This window comes from Erinaceus europaeus, chromosome 3 (assembly GCF_950295315.1).
Source record: "Erinaceus europaeus chromosome 3, mEriEur2.1, whole genome shotgun sequence".
Taxonomy (NCBI): Eukaryota; Metazoa; Chordata; class Mammalia; order Eulipotyphla; family Erinaceidae; genus Erinaceus; species Erinaceus europaeus.
In genome coordinates, this window is record NC_080164.1 from 173,997,672 (window position 1) to 174,015,537 (window position 17,866).

Here is a 17,866-nt window from a genome sequence, read left to right on the forward strand (position 1 = left end):
CCACTAGGGAAAGGAACAAGCTGGGGTATGGATTGGCCTGCCAATGCCCATGTTCAGTGGAGAAGCAGTTACGGAAGTCAGACCTCCCACCTGTTATACCCCATAAAGATTTTGGTCCATACTGCCAGAGGGATAAAGAATAGGGAACCTTCCAATAGAGGGGATGTAACAGTGAACTCTGATGTTGGGAATTGCATGGAATTTGTACCCCTGTTATTTTACAATATCATTATTAAATCACATTAATAGTTTTTTTTTTAATGAACTCCAAATTCTCTTCAGTTATTCTGCTGCCAGCATCCAGGATATGAAACTGCCATCGGTTAGATTACTGATCTGTCCATCCAATCCCTTAGAATTGTGGTAGCTGATCCTAGAGAGAGGGGAGAGAGGGAGGGGACAGAGAGGGGGAAGGAGAGGAAAGAAGAGGAAGAGGGAGAGAAGAGGATAGAAGATAGAAGTGGAGGGAGGGGTGGGTAATGGGAAGATTGGGAAGAGGAGAGGACGGGGAAGGGAAGAGGACTGAAGGGGAGGAAGGGGGAAGGAAAGAGAAGGAGAGGGGAAGGAAAGAAAACCTAGTAGCCTGTAGAAACTATTCTCTAGATTTTTCTGCTTTTTTACTTCACTTTGGGTTTATGACTTTTTTTTTTAATACTTATTTATTTTCCCTCTTGTTGCCCTTATTGTCTTTTCTTTTGTTGTTGTTATAGTTATTGTTGTTGTTATTGATGTCGTTGTTGTTGGATAGGACAGAGAGAAATGGAGAGAGGAGGGGAAGACAGAGAGGGTGAGCGAAAGACAGACACCTGCAGACCTGCTTCACCGCTTGTGAAGCAATTCCTCTGCAGGTGGGGAGCCGGGGGCTCGAACCGGGATCCTTACGCTGGTCCGCGCTTAGCGCCACGTGCGCTTAACCCACTGCACTACCGCCCGACTCCCTTGGGCTTATGACTTTTTCGGTGTCTTATTTACTTAGCTATATAAGAAATGTGTTTTTTTAAATGCCTTATTTTCCAGTATTATATATTTTACTTTCCTGTTTTAAGTCTGCTTGTTTTATTTTAATGAGAGAGAGATTAAGGAGAGAGTGTGTGCAATGCTTATCTCTAGTTTATGACGGTATTAGGGAATAAACTTGGGACCTCAGAATCTTCGCCATTAAAAATATTTTTCTTGGGACCCGAGCGGTAGTGCAACAGGTTAAGCTCATGTGGCGTGAAGCACATGGACGGGTTTAAGGATCCATGTTCCAGCCCCCGGTTCCCCACCTGCAGGGGAGTCCCTTCACAAGCAGTGAAGCAGATCTGCAGGTGTCTACCTTTCTCTCCTCCTCTCTGTCTTCCCCTCCTCTCTCCATTTCTCTCTATCCTATCCAGCAAGAACGACAACAAAAATAACTACCACAATAAAACAAGGGCAACAAAAGGGAATAAATAAATAATAATAATAATAAAGTAAAAAAAATCTTTTTCTTGGGAGTCGGGCGGTAGTGCAGTGGGTTAAGCACATGTGAAGCAAAGCACAAGGGTCAGCATAAGGATCCTGGGTTCCAGCTCCCGGCTCCTCAGCTGCAGGGGGGTCGCTTCACAGGCGGTGAAGCAGGTCTGCAGGTGTCTATCTCTCCCCCTTTCTGCCTTCCCCTCCTCTCTCCATTTCTCTCTGTCCTAACAACAATAACATCAACAACAACAACAACAATAATAACTACAACAACAGTAAAGAACAACAAGGGCGACAACAGGAAAAATAAATTAAAAAATTAAAAATATATATTTTTCTATAGCCACTGTGCTATTTCCCCAGCCCCTTCCCAATGTCCTACTGGTCTTACTGGGACATCCATTAAAGATATATAGATCACTATTTTTGCATATCTCAAAGCTCATGACCACAATACTTCCCTTTGTGCAGAGATCTCTAAAATATGTAATTCTATTTATTTTTTGAATATTTTTGTTTATTGTATATATACATATATTTAAATATGGAACGCTTCACGAATTTGTGTGTCCTCCTTGCGCAGGGGCCATGCTAATCTCTATATCGTTCCAATTTTAGTATATGTACTGCTGAAGCGAGCACTATTGTATATTTTTAATGAGAGAAAGATACACACACACGGGAGTGTGGGGAGAGAGAAAGACAGATTAGAGAACTGCTCAGCTCTGACTTATGGTAGTGCTAAGGATTGAACTCAGGACTTGAGAGTCTCAGGCATGAAAGTCTTTTGCATAACTATTATGCTGTCTCCTCGGTGCTATGTATATAGCACTATATATACATAGCTAACTTTTTAAAATATTTATAGCTAACTTTTTAAAATATTTAAAAAATATTTATTTATTCCCTTTTGTTGCCCTTGTTTTGTTGTTGTAGTTATTATTGTTGTTGTTATTGATGTCATGGTTGTTAGATAGGACAGAGACAAGTGGAGAGAGGAGGGGAAGACAGAGGAGAGAAAGATAGACACCTGGCACTCCAGTGGCTCAATCAGTTAACGCGAGGTACTTACACAGACAGACACCTGCAGAGCTGCTTTACTGCTTGTGAAGTGACTCCCCTGCTGGTGGGGAGCTGCGGGCTGGAACCAGGATCCTTAGCCTGGTCCTTGTGCTTTGTATGCGCCACCTGCACTTAACCCACTGTGCTACCCCGCCCAGCTCCCACTGTATGTAATTTTTAAATACGAGTAGTTTCTTACTATTCAGATATTAGTACGTTACTTTTTTGTTTCAAATAATAAAAAAAACATGCCCCCCCCTCCGCTCTGTGTTTTCTTCAAGGACTGAGGAGACAGCTTAATGGTTCTGCAAAACAAACAAACCAAAAAAAAAAAAAAAACACTTTTATTGATACCTGTGTTTCTGAGGTTCCAGGTTCAGTCTCCTGAAGGACCATAAGCCAGAGCTTGCTCTGGTCACTTCCTCTCTCTCTCTCTTGCTGCTTAAAATTGATTAATAAAACATTTAGATTTAATCAGAAATAATATTTACATAAATAACATTCAAACCCCAAGAATTCTGTTACATATTTTAACATAACATATACCTGACTATTTGAAGAAAAGTGAGATTGGATATAAATTGTGTAGGGGGAGTCCAGCAAGAAGGCTCACAATTATTTGAATTCTTACTATCACTTTTCCACTTTCTATATTTTATCTTTAACATAGGTGGGGCTGTTCCAGAAGATAACAGTCATAAACATGTATAACTAATATGCAAAATGACTCTGAGACTCCTTTAAAACAACATTTCCCAATAAGCATGTTCATCCTTCTAGCTGTGATAGTGACCGATGTCTTGGTGGTAGACATATAGGCTTTCCTTCTTTCTCTCACTCTTCACCTTCTGGCCTGTTTCTGATTATATACATGGAGACGAACTGGAAGCAGACATACGCTAACATAAGAAAACTTGAAACACATTTTCTTTTCTGTTTTCCGGTGAAACTAATGGGCATTGAATAACAATCTTCCTTGTCCTTAATCTTTATCAACGCTAGAAAATTATCATTATGCCACTGCCAGTGTGGGGTTTTAAACTCCTGCGCATCCCAACAGGGAAGATAACTTTAGCTGCCGCTGATGAGAAAAGTCATTTCCATTCATTGAGATGCCCCTTGGAAATTGAACTGTTAATATGGACAGGTGGGTTCTTAGGAACTCCGTGGTGAAGCTGTTAACTGACTGCCAACATTAGCTCTGCATTTTACAGTTATTTAGAAAATCTCATCTCATAATAAATAGATCCCCTGCGCAGTTTTAAAAGGCCATGGCATTCACTTCATCCCATTTCATGGAACAGAAGCAGCTTGTTGATGAGATGAAAGAGAAGTCAGCCCTGCAGTAGGCTGCTTTTTCCCCTCCGTGTATAAAGTGATTGGAAATTTCATAGCAATGATCTCTCTGTGATTTCCCCCTGATATTCCTTTTAAATTCTATTGGGTAGCAACTCTGTTTTCTCCCTCGAGGAAATCAATTTGGGGTGGTTGTTTACTGTATATCACATACATATGCTTTGTTTAAAATATGCTACAAACAAGACCTCACTAGACTCTTTTCTTTCTTTCTTTCTTTCTTTTCTTTTTTTTTGGAACCCTTTGGCTGTTTTCTGCAATAAATGAATGTCAACTTTCTAATGGATTTTTTCCCCCCCAGTCAACTGCCACTAGAATTTTCGTAATGCTAAGAGGAAAAATTCAAGTTAGGAAAAGTCTTATTATCCAACCTGTCATAGTCTCTGTTTCTAGACTCAAAGTGTGTGTATGTGTGTTTGGGGTGGGGGAATGCAGAAATAGAGTTAACTCCACTTTGAATAGACATCCATGATCAACATATAAAGCAAATCTCTAACAAATGTTTCTAGTTGGGGCAACGGGTAACTTCCTTTCCTTAACAAGATGTGTTTACCTCTGGAACTTTTTATGATGTTATCTTGCCTTACTAAAACATTCACAACAGTGTGTGTTTAAAGAACACTGGCCCTTAACCAAGAGCTACTTGACATGGCTCATTCCTCTGCTGACCTGCTGTAGCTGTTAATAATTTATTAGCCACTGCCATTAAGAAAGGCAGGAGGACAGAAAGAAAAAAGAACCTAACACTCATGATCCCTCCATTAAAAACTGTTCGAAATGGTATATGACCAACTTTCTTAAGACTAACCTGCTTTTCTGTACATAATTGTCCTTACTTACTTAAACATGCTTTATATCATATATGGGGATAAATTAAGATTTGTCCTGAGGGCTGGATGGAAGTGCACCTGGTTGAGTATACACGTTCTGTTCTCACACACAAAGACCCCCAGGTTCAAACCCTCCAGTTGCCACCAGCTTCACAAGTGGTGCAACAGTGCTACAGGTGTCTCTGTCTCTCTTTTCCTTCTAAATTTGTCTCCATCCTATCAAAATACATAAATACATACTAAAAAAAAACATTATGAATATTAAAAAATTAAATATTAAAAAATGGTTCTCATTTGAACTTCCTTAGTTAAAATACATATATATTTTCTCCTTTACATTATGTATACTCTATTAAATCAATTTAAAAAACAAACAAACACAAGGTTTAAAGACAAGACGTGGGTTCACCATCTATTTTTTGCTTATAGGTCACACTTTATGTGCTCCACCCCAGTGGTCTAGGAGTTTTGGTGTATAATAAAATGACTTTAATCATAAAAGTTCTAAAATGAACTTTGAAAAAAAAAAAGGATTGGATATAAAGACACAATTTTAATAAATAATAAAATACTCCCCAAATGACATCATATTGAATCAGTAATAGCCATCAACTGCCAAGGACTAATTTTGCATATAACTATATGCTGCACCTTAACTGTGGCCATGACTTTCTCTTCAGGATAAAAATCCATTCTTCTCTTAGTATACACATCAGTGACTCTGTCTTCCTTGTCTTCTTTTCTTCCTTTTCTCCCTCCCCCACAAGGGAAACTGAAAAATTTAAGTGATTATTACATTTCTAAATCATGGGAAGATGTGATGGAAATTAATAGCAATTATATATTTTCAACAGCTCTGTACATATTGGCATGTGTTTGTTTATTTGTGTGAGTTCAAAATCCAAGGAAGACTTTTTTATTGTATAGAAATTTGTGACTTTCTTAAGTTTGTTCGCAATGAATCATCAACTATTTTATAAAACTTTTTAATACTTTTGTTTCCATTGTATTTCTTTTGTTTAAAGTTACTTGTTTTTTTTTTTTTTTTTATTGAGTGGGTTAATGTTCTACAGTGCCAACACTGACAGATACAAACAATTTCAAAGTTTTCTTTTCTTTTTATTTATTTATTTATTTATTTATTTTCCCTTCTGTTGCCCTGCTGGGCGAGCGTGAGGGTGTCTCTTCCTCGGGCGAGTGCTCTCTGGGTTGGAGAGAACTTGACCGGACTCAGCCTGGGCTGCTACTCACTCAGCCACGCTGGAGATAGATGACTCAGGAACTCGTGGCAGTGTGGTAATGCAAAAGGATCTATTGATCTGAGAGCCAATGCTTTTATAGGATGAAACCGGAAGTGGCAAGTCTGAAATGGAAATGGCTAGCAAAGGGGGGTGGAGAAAGGGAAAAGCACGCTGGGAAGGTGGAAGCTTCCTTAGCAACTGTTGAAAGGGTTTTAACTGGTGGGATTAATGTTACCCTGTAGGCAGGGCGGGTCTTGAGGTAGAAAGATGAGTGGCAGGGGGGTTGGCTTAATGTCCCACATTGCCCTTTTTTTATTGTTGTAGTTATTACTGTTGTTGTTATGATGTCATCATTGTTGGATAAGACAGAGAGAAATGGAGAGAGGAGGGGAAGACAGAGAGGGAGAGAGAAAGATAGACACCTATAGACCTGCTTCATCGCCTGTGAAGCGACTCCCCTGCAGGTGACTAGCCAGGGGCTCGAACCGGGATCTTATAACAGCCCCTGTGCTTTGTGCCACGTGCACTTAACAGGCTGTGCTACAGCTTGACCTCCTAATTTCAAATTTTTCTTCCTATACTCTGGAAAACTTCTAACATTTACAGTTAGACTACCAATGAAAATCTCCCAATCAGATAAGTAATTTTTTTGCAACTATTTCCCCATCACTGAAGAGTTGAGAGTAGGGGTGTTGTCACAATTACCTAGAGGAACGTTATTTACAAGGGTGATTTCCTGTTTTTTTTTTTTCCCAGGGGAGATTTCAGGTACAGAATCCTCCAGGAAAATCTTTTCAACTCAGGAGTATACTCACTGTGTCCCAAAATGCCTGTTTTGGTCCCTGCCAGGAAGATTTCATCAACTTCTATCTCTGTCACTTACCCTCTTCCGTTGACTCACCATTTCCTGCAATACTGTCTCCACTGGCCCAGTACTCCAGGAAATGCCAATTTAGCATGGTAAACTACCATTTTCACTGCTGCTTCAGCGTTTCCAGCAAACACTTTTTTTTTTAACCTCCCTGGTCCCTCTGTCAGAGAGCTATGGTTTAAAGGTACATTTAGAAGTCCAGGATGATTACAGAACATAATGACAGGATGCCCTCAAGTGGTAACATTTACTCTACCCAGCCAACTTGTGAGTGGTTTGTAATGTGCATATGCAACACATCCTGGGGCTTCCTTAGCGAGGGGGAGTAGGAGTTCCCTCCACAACTCGCTCATAAATGGGGTAGGACGCCAAGGTTGAAGGACATGGAAAGAACATCAAGCTTCTTCAAAGACAGCAATGCATTTTTAACTGGAATTCTTTGGATGTCTCAAATTATCATTCCTTAAATTTGAGGGGAGGCAGGGGTGGCAGCTGGATGGTGCAAAACCCAAGTAGAGTGCACAACATTAGCAGCTCCACTGAAGTGAGTTCAAACCCCTGGTCCCTACCTATAGGAGAGAAGCTTCTCATGTCAGGGAGCAGCACTGCAAATATCTCTCCTTCTCTCTGTCTCTCTCTCCCTATCTTTTATTTTTAATCATTCATTTTGTTTTTAATTGTATTTATTTTATTTGTTAGGACAGAGAAAAAATTAAGAGAGAAAAGGGAGGGAGAGAAGGAGGGAGGGAGAGATACAGAGGGAGGGAGGGAGAGGTTTGGAGAGAGGGAGGGAGGGATACAGAGAGACACCTGCAGAACTTCTTTAAGCTCTTTCTCCTTGCTGATACGTACATATATATACTTTTTTCTAGCAAGTTACAGAAAACCGTCAAGATCAAGTCTCTTCTCTTTCTCTCTTTATTTCTCATCTCCTTGTATTAGCCTGTTCCTTGTGCAAGCAATTTTCCATGTTTGGAATACTGACTATTTACAACTGATCCACTCTGTAAATCTGTATCCTTTCACTCTATTCTGTTCATTTTGCCTCTCCTTTTGAAACTTCACATTTTCTCCAGTTATTTTCTCTCCCCTCTCCCCCCAGAATACTGATCAGCTCTGGCTCATGGTGGTGTGGGGGAATTGAACCTGGGATTTCCAAGCCTCAGGCATGACAGTCTGTTAGCATAACCATCATGCTATCTACCCCCCACCCTTCTCCAGTTATTTTCTATACTTGAAAGCTTCCATAACTCTGAGAAATATCATTTATTGAATTACAAGTTCCTGTTGTCATACTGATTTAATTCTATTGAAACCTTAAATACATTTTATTTATATGAGTCTGCCTCAGAATTACTGTATCTGAAAAATAGAATCATTCAAAAATACTTTATCGGGAGTCGGGCTGTAGCGCAGCGGGTTAAGCGCAGGTGGCGCAAAGCACAAGGACCGGCATAAGGATCCTGGTTCGAACCCTGGCTCCCCACCTGCAGGGGAGTCCCTTCACAGGTGGTGAAGCAGGTCTGCAGGTGTCTATCTTTCTCTCCTCCTCTCTGTCTTCCCCTCCTCTCTCCATTTCTCTCTGTCCTATCCAACAACGATGACAACAACAATAATAACTACAACAATAAAACAACAAGGGCAACAAAAGGGAATAAATAAATAAAATAAAAAGAAAGACAAAAATACTTTATCACTGAGTAGCAAATATAAAACATTAAATCTTTAACTGTCCCAATGCAGAAATATGACAAAATGGGGATTTCAGTTGGCTATGAATTCCATATAGATAAAAACAATAAATAGTTTTTTTAATTATTTCTGTACTCAGGAGTTAAAAGAATAGAGTTTGCAGTGACCTGGATGCTACAAAGCAAGAGATAAAACTCTGGATAAGAGAAACACACAGAGGATGAAGTCCAAATATAGGTGCAAACTCTGCACAATCCTAGATTAATTCCCTACCTAATCCACTAAGCAGGAGAAATGCCAAGAAGCCAGGCAGAGTGTTAACTGAAGGCTGGTAGAAGGATGACATAGACATGCTTGCCTCTGCCCACAGCAGAGGAGACAGGGTGTCAATTAAGTCAAAGGCACAACCTCCCAGATCACAACACCGACCCCCTTTAGAAATTCCTAGCAGCCCAGCACTCCAGATCACTGGAGTGCATCATTCCTAGCTTCCCAAATCCAATACAGATCACTCAGAGAAAACCAAAACAAGAGCAAGGGGATGATTACAGCTGGGGGCAAGGGGTGTCAGTCTAAGTGGAAGTGAACACATTCAGCAAACTGCTTCTGCTTCTTAAAACAACAACAAGAACAACAAAAAGCCCTCACCCACATGGTTAGGTATTTTTCAGCTGTTGGATCATTAAATGACTTAATTCTGTCATTCTATAGATTTTAACTCTGCACCAATTTTAGACACCCAGTTTTCACCCCATGGTCATGCCTCCATAAGTTCTAGACACACTTTTACTGTCCCTATCTCTGCTTCTAATCTATGAAGAAAATTGCATTAAGGTGTCTTTGAAATTTATTTTGTAAACATGGACTAGATGACCCCAAGGTACCCATGATCTCGCCTTCTGTTTCTCTGTCCATGTGTGATATATTGCAGGAAAAGGTGCAGGGATTATCAGTTACTGATGTTTACTTCACATCAGGCACTGTCTTTGCTGCATCACTAACTTTTACTTATACTTTTATAACACCTGCATGTTATTTTATTAAACCTAGAGAATATGTCATGTTAATGAGGCATTGAATGCTACTTTCTTTCCATTTTCACAACTTATTAATGAAGAAATGGGACCCTACATCAAAGAGGACTTAGGACATTTATCACTGTATTGTGATAGTTAACCTTATGAGCACAATGAAGCCACAGTGCTAAGATATTTGGTCAAACACTTCTCTGAGTGTTTCTATGAGGATGCTCTTAGATGACTCTTATACACTAATCAGTAGATTCTGAGTAGGACCCATTGCCCTCTAGGTTGTGGGTGAGTTTCCTCATGAAAATCATGAGTATAAAAAAAGGCTGACACCACCCCCCCCAGAAGCACACAAAAGCTTTCAAGTTTATTTCTTTTCTTTTTTAAAAAAGATTTTATTTGTTCATGAGAAAGATAGGAGAAGAGAGAGAGAAAAAAAAAGAACCAGATATCACTCTGGTACATGTGCTGCCGGGGATTGAACTTGGGACCTCATTCTTGAGTGTCTCGTGCTTTATCCAATGCACCACACCCCAGACACTCAAGTTTATTTCTTTAGCATCCACTCCTGTTTCTGAACTGAAATCGTAGTTTTTTTTCCTGGGACTCTAGTCTCCCTTGCTTCCACTCACTCTATCAGTTTTTGGTCTCAATAAAACAAAGCATTTCTGTGGTCCAGTCACCTAAAACGCACACGCACACGCACACGTGCACGCACATGCACGCGCGCGCGCACACACACACACACACACACACACACACACACACACACACACACACACACACACACTTCTTAGTTTTGTTTTTCTGGAAAACCCTAATACAGGTGAACGTTTCCAGATTATTTAATAACTAATGGTTTCTTTAACTCTGTGCTTATTTCAGACACTGTAGTGAATCACACATCATTAAACCTGTGATCCTATGAGGAAAAGAAGGAGACAAACAAGAAACACCATTGTTTTAGCTAGCTATTCCTGTGTAACGTCTCATTAGTGGCTTAATACAACTGTCATCATTCTACCTTTCTGTCTTAGATCCTGTAGCTCAGGAAATGAGGAAGAACTCAGCTGGACCACTCTGGTTTGGGTTCTCTCATGCAGTCATAGCCAAACTGTGACTGGCACCGCTGGTGGCACATCTTCTCTCTATCTCTCTCTTGTATGTGCATGTGCGTGTGCATGTGTATGTGTAATCTCTCCAACTGGGCTGCATAATTCCCATCTCAGTGAAAAAATGTTGTCACAGAAATTCTAGAAACAATTTCAGATATCTGTGCTGTTCATTCCATCCTTACCTTTACTCCTCTCCTAAGAAAAGTGACCAAGTTCTGTCTCTAAGGCCACCAAGGAAGCCACAGCCACCTTGATCAATCAGTACATACTAATCAACTAGCAATTTGGAGGCTACGTTAATGGAGAGAATTAGACACAGGATAAAGTCAGTTTCCTGAGTTCAAAAATTGAACAGTTATTGGAAATATATTATCTCTTTTTCTTTTAGATTCCTTTTTTTTTTTAGGGTTTTGCAGGTGGCCAGTGGTTTTTCAGTGATTATGTCTATGATTCTGCACTAAATCTATCTAAACAGAAGCCTTCCAAAACATTCCCTGCCTACAATTTTCTTATTTACTTACATTTATGTAATTATTTATTGCCACCATGGCTATTGCTAGGGTTTAGTGCCTGCAGGATAGTTCTGCAGTGCCCAGATGCCATTATTCCCCCCCTTTCATTTGACAGAACAAAGAGAAACTGAGAGTGGGGATGGAAGCAGAGTGGATGAGAGAGAGGGAGAGAGAGAGCTGCAACACTTCTTCACCATGTATGAAGCTTCTTAATCTGATGGAAAGCAGGGGCTTGAACCTGGGTCCTGAATGCATTATAACATGTGCACTCAACTTGGTGAACCACAGCCCTTCCCACCTGCAAGTTTTAATGACACTTATGACTCTGTTAAAGCGTAGAGGTGCAGTCTAACAAAATGCCTCACGTGGATAGCTCACTTGTCTTGTCATGCACTCAGCCAACTTTGGACTCTCCCCCCTTCCCCAGAGTAAATGAAGCTTGATTCTCTAATGTTTTTCTCTATGTTACTTTCTCCCTATCTGAAAAAAAGTCATTCTGAAGTGGCCAGACCCCAGTGACAAGATGAACAACAGTGAAAGAAAAGAAGAGGTGCTGTTATTCGAGATATCTAGCTATCCCTGGGCTTTACCTCCCTTTGGCCTATTCTGGAAGGTAGCCTGAGCTGGCCTAAACACCTACCTTGCGGTTGAACAACATCACAGATTCTAAACATTTTGTTTTCTTTCTTTTCTTTACAGACATTGCAACCTGAGTGAAATACATTTTTAGTGAAATGACAAAATCAACCATGCAAAGGTTGAACAGTTACAAGTGCCTTGAATGGAGGCATTTGTTTTTCTTATTGGATTCACTATATCTATATGTTTTTTTTTTCCTTCTGTTTTCCATAGACTGAGGGCAGCAGATGCTTTAGACCTCAGTACTCTTCCTTTATTAAAGCATGGAACATTCCTGGCCAGAGGATAACTCACACAGTAGGGTGTATGTCTTGTTACTAGTGCAGCTTGGGATTGAACCCTGGTACCATTTAGGCACACCAGAATACTACAACACTGGGGCAAGCCCTGGCATTACTGTGGCTCTCCAATGATTGCTTCACCTAAAAAAAAAAAAAAAAAAAAAAACTGGAAATAATTGCACCCTGGAGTGGTGAAAGATGTGAAAATCAAATAATAATAACAACAACAAAAACAACAACAATAATAAATTAAAATAAATAAATGTGTAGTTAAATAAAAGGTTGGGTAAACAAAAGGGGAGAAACGCTGAAATAAATATAATAAAATATATGACTAGGTAAGTATGTAGATAGATGAATGGGGAATCAAAAAGTAATTAAATAAAGTTAAGATGAGAATAAGTAAAAATTAAAAGAATATCTAATGAAAATAGAAGGAGGGAAGGAGAACCAACAGTGGATAATAAAAATATATGATGAGATAAATATTAAGCGGAAGAGAGAAGGGTGAATTAACTAGTAAATAAATGTTGAAATGAGAGAAAGCAATTGAAAAGGTGAAAGAATTAGAAGAAAAGAGGCCAGGTGGTGACGCATCTGGTTGAGTGCGTATGTTACAGTGCACAAGGACCTGGGTTCGAGCCACCAGTCCCCACCTGCAGGGTGAAGGCTTTGCAAGTGGGGAAACCATGTTGCAGGCATCTTTCTGTCTCTCTCCCTTTCTATTATCCTCCTCCCTCTTGATTTATGGTTGTCTCTATTCAATAAATATATAAAGATAATAAACATTTTTAAAAAAAGACAATAGAAAGGAAGCATGAAGACTAAAAGGGGGAAATCAAGAACTGTTAAGAAAGAAGGGAAAATAAGACTGAGAGACAAGAAAAAGAACGCTAATGAAACCAGTCCTTTGAAATGCAAATTAAAACCACATTGAGTATCCACCTATGGAGCAAAAGGCTCTCTGATACACTTTTGGTGTGAAGGCAAATTGGTATAGCTCCAATTGAAAGCAATATGTAGAATTCTTATACCTGTGAACCAGCCAAAACACTTCAGCATATATCTAAAGGACATGAGAACACTCATCTAAACGGACATAGGCATTCCTATGTTCACAGCAACACTGGGTCTAATTTAAATGAAGCAATTTAAATGTCCATTTATGGATGGCTATATAAAGAAGTCATGGCATATCTATTTAATGGAATAATACTCTGCAGTTTAAAAAAGAAGATTTGGTATTCTTCAAGATGAAATGCATGGAACCAGAGAGGTGCTTATGCTTAGTGAAATAAATAGATATGAAAGATAGCTACTGGATCACTTCTCTCATAATCAGGAATTTAGATAATTAAAGCTAAGAAACTTGTAAAAAAAATAGTCATTAAACTCTTTCTCTCCTGCTCCTTCTCCCTTTCCCTCTCTCTTCCTTCTCCCTCTCCTTTTCCCTCTCCCTCTCCTTCTCCCTCTCCCTTTCCCTCTGTTTCTTCCTTCCTCACCCTCAGAATTTTTGAGACCTATAGTGGTTATCAAAGAGAGGATGGCACAGAAGTTCAGTTGTGAGTATCATTTGAAAATATATCCCTGGAATTTTAAAATGCTTTAAACCATTATTTAAATCATTAATAAAAAAAGCATGTAAACTATGTCTGTCTCTTTAAGTTTTGCTTTCTTTAAGAGCTGTAAAAAAAGAAATTCTATGATAATAGATGTGTACTGGGTGGTAATGTGATGCTATTTAAATTTTAATTTAAAATTGTGTAATTTTTTCCGACTCAGTGATTGGTTTTATTTAATATAATTGAACATAAAACTTGTTACACGTTTTTGAGATCTTACTAGATCAGTGGGATGTCACTTGCTTTCAAATACATTGTATAGAGCTACAGAAGGTGAGTTACTTGCAGTAGAAGGCACCATAGCTAAACAAGAGTCTTCTAATAAATGCAGCTATACCCTATGAAGGAATAATTTACCTACTGTAAAATTAGTTCTCAGTGGTATCTCAATGAAAAACTCCCTCTAAATGAGAATAGACTAAAATTGTGGTTTTGACTAAAGAAATAAATGTAGGAATTATCAAAGAGAACAAATGACAGTAAAAATAAATATTTTCTTTTTCATTTGCCAATAATAGGGTTATCACTGGAATTTGCTGAATGCTTATCTCCACCACTGTTCCCAGAGAAGAGAGAGAGAGAGAGAGAGAAAGAGAGAGAGAGAGAGAGAAGAGAGAGAGAGAAGAGAGAGAAGAGAGAGAGATGAGCCAAGTGGTGGCACACTTGGTTAAGCACACACATTACAGTGTGCAAGGACCTGGGTTCAAGCCCCTGGTACCCACCTGCAGGGGGAAAAGCTTCATGAGTGGTGAAGCAGGGCTGCATGTGTCTCTCTGTCTCTGTCTTCCCTCTCTATTTCTTTCCATAAATTAAATTTTAAAAGAGAGAGAGAGACAGAGACTGAGAGAAAGTGAGGCATCTAGGGCACTGCTCTACCACTCATAAAGCTTCCCTCCTGCAGGTGGGGACTTGAACCTGGTAGTTTGACTATGTTAACCTGTATTCTACCAGGTGTACCACCATCTACCCCTGCAAAAATATCTTTACACAGTTCAGACAGGGAAAAAGCTCATAGGTCATTAGCCCCTTGTCTGTACAATAAGAAAAACTGAGAGAATCAGGTCAGAAGGAAACATCCCAAGACACAACATTGAAATTAGTATTGCAGTGTTGAAGTCTCAAACTTGTGGGAGCAATTATATAAGCACTATGACAGATGATGGTAGCTGAGAGGGCTCTAGTTATACACAAAACAAAGGAAAGAACTACTAAACCCTTATTTTATCCAGGAAAAGACAGTTATCCCACTCCTGGCCAATCCAGTCTTCCTGAATCACCAAAGCAGGAGGAAAATCTTTCGGTGGGATAACACCAGTGAAAGTCGCCATCCTTGGATGCAGGCCCAGTAAGAGAGTGTGACTTAATTATATGATTATACAACACTTTGCTCCCTACACTTCCCCACCACACCAATAAAGCTCTAGTTTAATAACAGTAGGCTACAAGTGAGTAGTCATCAAGACACAAATCCTCTTTAAGCCGGAATTCTTAGGAAAGCCCCAAAACAATGAGGAAGAGAAAACTAAAACAAGGGTAGTAGGGAAAAGACCTATTCTACAAAACATGAAACTACAAGTCTGCTCCTGTCCAAACCAACACACTGTCCTGTGCTAACTAGAAAATGTGCTAACTAGAGTTTATCATTTGTATATAGTCTATCCTATCCAATATATTTATTTACAACAAAAAAATTACCTGGGTAAATGCCCCCCACCCAAAAAAAAGAAACATAATAATAGTCTTAAGAGACAAAGCAAGCATTTCAAACAGAACAGAGACTCTAAAATTATCAGCAAGGGAGAATACAGATACTGTAATGACTCTGTCAAGGGTTCCAATAGTCTAAAATATATGACATGCAAGAACAAATGAGTAATACAGCAGAGATGTGGAAATGGAACAAATCAAAAGGGTATGATTGCACTCAGAAATACTAACATAAATGAATAAAGCCTTTGACGGACTCATCAGAAGATGGCATATCTGAAGAAGGGATAAGTCAAAGGTTACTAATTTAGAGACTCAGTCAGCTGAAACCTAATGAACTAAAATAATAAAAAAAGAATGAAAAGAAGCTATGAACCACGGGATAATTTCATAAAGTACAATGTGTAATTGCAATAATAGAAAGAACAGAGCAGAATAAATATTTGAATCAGTGTTGGACAAGAATTTTCACAAACTAATGACAGATATCAAAGTGAAATCCCATAAAAATAGAGAATAGTAAGCATCAAAACAGATATAGACTACACCTAGACATATCATGTTGAATCTGCAGAAAAATAAAAGCAAAGAGAAAATATTGGAAGAAGTTAATAAGTAGGCAGTTACCTGGAAAGCACAAGGATAAGAATTATTAATGGGCTGTAATTTATTTTAGCAGGCTCAAGAACTCAAAATAAGGAGGGGTTTGAAAGGGAACTGGAAACCCAGTGCTATATGGTAGCTGGAGTTGACAATTCATTGTTGGTTAAGTATGTGGACACTCATTTTGGAGAGATATGAAGCTATCCCCATGACAAAAGTCCTGTAAATCAATATGCATTCAAAAAGATTATTTTAAAAATACTCAAGGGGAAAAAGAATGAGAAACAATCAGACAACCTGTCAAAAGCTTACACACTAGGAAAAGAACTGGAAAAATTCAAAGGGATAAAAGTAAAAGGGAAAAAAATGACAAAAATGATTAATGTATATGCAGAGAAACATTTTAATAAGTGACATTACTTGACAAACAAAAGTTGAAAGAATTCATCAGAGCAGATCTGCTCTGATAAAAAAAGTCAAAATATTAAATTATTTTGCCAGAGGAAAAGTTAAAAAAAAACATAGATATCTGTGTTTGCATGAAGACACAAAATGCAAATATATCTGTCTAGTTGTGTCACAGTGCATGTAGAAACGTATATATGCTTATGTATATACACATATGTATACATGCAAACATGGAAGAGTACATGCTTGTAAAATACAGAGTCACTCTGGAGTTCATTCATCCTAATAAGTATGCAGGTTGTTTTTGGTCTTACTTTTTTTTTTTTATTATGTTTTACCAATAGTGAGAAAACTTAATTCCATTATCTTTGATATATTCAGTCACTTCTCAAGCTCCTCCAAAGCATAAAAAGTATTTTCCAGGTTTAAAGAAAATGTGCTAACTAGAGTTTATCATTTGTATATAGTCTATTTTTATGGGAGAAAGTAAAATTCACATATAAAATTTCCTGGTCTGGGGAGACAGCATAGTGGTTATGCAAATGACTCTCATGCCTGAGGCTTAGAGGCCCTAGGTTCAATTCCCTGCCACCATAAGCCAGAGCAGAACACTAGTCTGGTTTCTCATCTGCTCACTCTCATTAAAAGAAATAACATATATATATTCACTCTCATTAAAATAAATTATATATATATATATATATATATATATATATATATATATATATATATATATATATATAAATTTCCTACCAGGGCTAGGTGGTGGCAAACTCAGTTGAAGGAATATGTTACAATGTGCAAGGATCTGGGTTCCAGTCATTCCTCCAACCTGGCCGGGGGAAGGGGGACTTTTAGAGCAGTGAAGCAATGCTGCAGGTTTCTCCCTTTTCTCTGTAGCTTCCTTTCTGTCTCAATCATTTAAATAAATGAACTATATCAAATAAAGATTCTACCTCTATCAAATAAATAAATGAACTATCAAATAAAGATTTCCCTACACAGGAGATTCTGATACACACAAGTTCTAAGTGCACAATAAGATGGCATTTGAGCAATGTACATATCACCTGTCAAAATACAGAGCCTTTCTATTTTCTGAGATAATTCCATGGTGCCCCACTGCAGCACAGAAATCCCCCAATCGAACACTTTCTTCATCTTTCTCATCTTTGATTATTTTTTTCCTGTTACAGGAATTCAAATATGAATCCATGTATATATATACTTATACATATGTACATATATGTATATATACATATATATATGTATATACATACAGAGAGAAAGAGAGAGAGATTTTAGTCTAGTCTCCTTTGCTAGTCATGATGTCCGCAGTTCCCTCTAGCAGGATCACATGTCAGGAATTTTTTCCTTGGAGATTGGTGTCATTTAATCATAAGTATAAGCTATAAATTATCAGTTTTCCTTGGGATCACAGTTCACTGTCTTATAATAG

At 38.5% G+C, this 17,866-nt stretch overlaps 1 non-coding gene across 1 annotated transcript; it reads right to left on the reverse strand.

Annotated features, from left to right (window-relative positions):
• Window positions 1-1,978: 1,978 nt before the first annotated feature.
• On the reverse strand, window positions 1,979-2,082 carry LOC132537846 (U6 spliceosomal RNA). Its single transcript, XR_009549271.1, has one exon. It is a non-coding gene; the product is annotated as a U6 spliceosomal RNA (small nuclear RNA).
• Between the last annotated feature and the right edge of the window lie 15,784 nt (window positions 2,083-17,866).